This window comes from Halyomorpha halys, unplaced genomic scaffold, assembly GCF_000696795.3.
Source record: "Halyomorpha halys isolate HHAL.00 unplaced genomic scaffold, Hhal_1.1 Scaffold1264.1, whole genome shotgun sequence".
Taxonomy (NCBI): domain Eukaryota; kingdom Metazoa; phylum Arthropoda; class Insecta; order Hemiptera; family Pentatomidae; genus Halyomorpha; species Halyomorpha halys.
This window is the reverse complement of record NW_027113204.1, coordinates 65,860-68,284: the sequence shown is the minus strand read 5'-3', so window position 1 is coordinate 68,284 and position 2,425 is coordinate 65,860. Positions and strand designations below refer to the sequence as shown.

The 2,425-nt window shown below is 38.7% G+C and overlaps 1 long non-coding RNA gene across 1 annotated transcript in view; it reads left to right on the top strand.

Moving 5' to 3' along the window:
- The window catches only part of LOC136796611 (uncharacterized), a 100,148-nt gene extending 98,633 nt beyond the window's left edge, over positions 1-1,515 (top strand). Inside the window, exon 3 of the long non-coding RNA XR_010844355.1 lies at positions 1,339-1,515. This is a non-coding gene — a long non-coding RNA (uncharacterized lncRNA). The remainder of the gene's footprint in view (positions 1-1,338) is intronic.
- The last annotated feature ends 910 nt before the right edge of the window (positions 1,516-2,425 follow it).

Sequence of the window (2,425 nt, the reverse complement as noted above, 5' to 3'; positions counted from 1 at the left end):
GTTCTGCAAGAACCCGGGCCTCCTCCAAAACAGCCAACCAGTCTACACGGTCTCTTGCTTTATCCTTCCATCTGCCAACCTTCAAGAACTTCAAATCCTCCTCCACATCGTCCAGACATCTGATCCGGGCACGTCCTCTTTTCCGTTTTCCAACTGGTTTGCCATAAACCATCTTTCTTGGTATCCTTTCATCGGGTGTCGGATTTAAGTCATCCGATTATTCCCGTTGTTTTTTGAATTTATATAAAGTCGGGGTCGGGGGTCTCATTTTCTGATGCCCCCCTTGCCGCGAACACCAGAAGACCCCAAAGACGCTGCGACTGCGATGCCGCCCCAGCCTATGCACTATGTAAGCTAGGACCTGGCGTACCCCTACCATCACGCCTGAGTTCAGGACACGCTGGCCAGCCTATGAGAGGAAAAGACGTCTTTTCAGACACGGGGCGAAGATTACATGGTTTTCACCATTTCGCCCACAGCACACCTAGACGAGGGAAGCGACTAGGATACGTCACCGCGGCGGCGAAGACGTCACCAGATAAGCCAATACAATTCATGAGACCCCAATGTTCTGTTTCATATTACTATAGATAAAGATTACTGAACTAACACTTTAATATAATTGCCCCTTCAGGGAATCAATACTTTTAAATTTCAGAGAAATATATATGCATGTTTACAATCAGAAAGGTCTCACAATTTCCAGCCCCCCTTTTCCACACATTAATTTTAATCATAAAATTACACTCGGGACACCTGCAGTATAGCACGAGCAGGTCCCGATGTAAACATCGGGTATCCTCTTCACGTGTAACCATCCTAATCTTGCCCTTTTAATTAACGTAACGGTGCTGGGTTCTCCATACAGATTTATCAATTCCTCATTCCTTCTTCTTCTCTAAACTCCATTCTCCGAGACTCCTCCCCATATCCTTCTCAATACCTTTCTCTCCCAGGAGTTGAGCATCTGTTCTGCTTTTCTTGTCAAGGGCCATGTTTCTCCCCCATGTTCCTCCACTACTGGCCTTACGATGGTTTTGTAAATGATCAGTCTCATCCTTTTAGGGAGAGCTCTAAAATTCAGTATTTTCTGCAGTGAGAAATAACATTTATTTCCTGCAGCTATCCTGGCCTCAATATCACTAATAGTCCTCATTATTATGAGAAAAAGTATTAGTGCAATTAATACGTTTTTTCTATACTTGTATTTTGAACTAATTTATACAATACATTTAATATAATTTATTGCATTATTACATTTAATACATTTATACAATTTATTTATTTAATACAATTAATTTAATACAATTAACTATATTAGCTTTCATTATGAAACAGGACCCAGGTGATTCCACAGAGACCCGACTCCGAGCCAAGCCCCCTTCCTACACGGACGGACTCACAGACCGCGTACATTTTGACAACATTCAGTTCGCGCAAGTTCTTTCCGAAGAAGATAAGGTCTTTTCGATACGCTCACTCCAGACCGACACAATTCCAGTATGTAACCATCATGTACATCTTTCAACAATTTAGAAATAAGTATGAATTTTTTTTGTTAATTTTTATCCCTTGGAATACCAATTCTTTCGCTATACAAAATTTATTCCTTTAAAAGCTTCATTGTGTAGAACACGATTACTTTTGATAAACGTAAAAAGTTTGAGTATAAGTAGTATGAAGTAATATGTAAGTAGTAGGTCTCGCGTCACAAATTTAAATTAAAAGGTTCATTTCTGGAGAAGTTTCGTATCGTATATGTCATTATTCCTTATCTTGACATTTCATTGAGAGAAGTTTCAGTTGAAAATTTAAATAAATATATCTTCTTGATGGGATATTTTCATTACTTGTAGAACAGTTTTAGCGGAAATTTAACTGAGAGGGAATTCCCATTTTAATATTGCTAAAAGGATACCCATCAGTGAAATGAACTGTGTAGGGTAGAACATAAAGACGCGACCATGGGCGGTCAACTTGGAAATTTGTGGTTATCGATTATGAGCTGTGGACAAACGTAGCATTATTGAGTTAGTGAGTGGAGATATTCTATTTCATTACGATTATAATGAGAATCAGTTATCTGCCTACATACACCTCGGACTAGTTCTTTTCCACTCATTCTCTTTTCTCATTATTGTGGAGTAATATCATCAAAACAGTTTCTTTAATTTATTTGTTTTCTAAATCCACCATGACGGTGATGAGAGTAACAGCTGTTACAACATCTACTACTGTGTTAACTAGGACACTTACTATCAGCGCCTTCGTAACCGTGGAATCTCTATTGGAGTAAAAAATATGTTTTTGTACAACAAAATCCAACCTGTCAGTCAATAAGCCAAAGTCAACCCGTGGAGCGATACTTTTTTGAAGATTTTCTTAAATAATATCTTTCTTGAATTCTTACTGAAACAAACTAGTA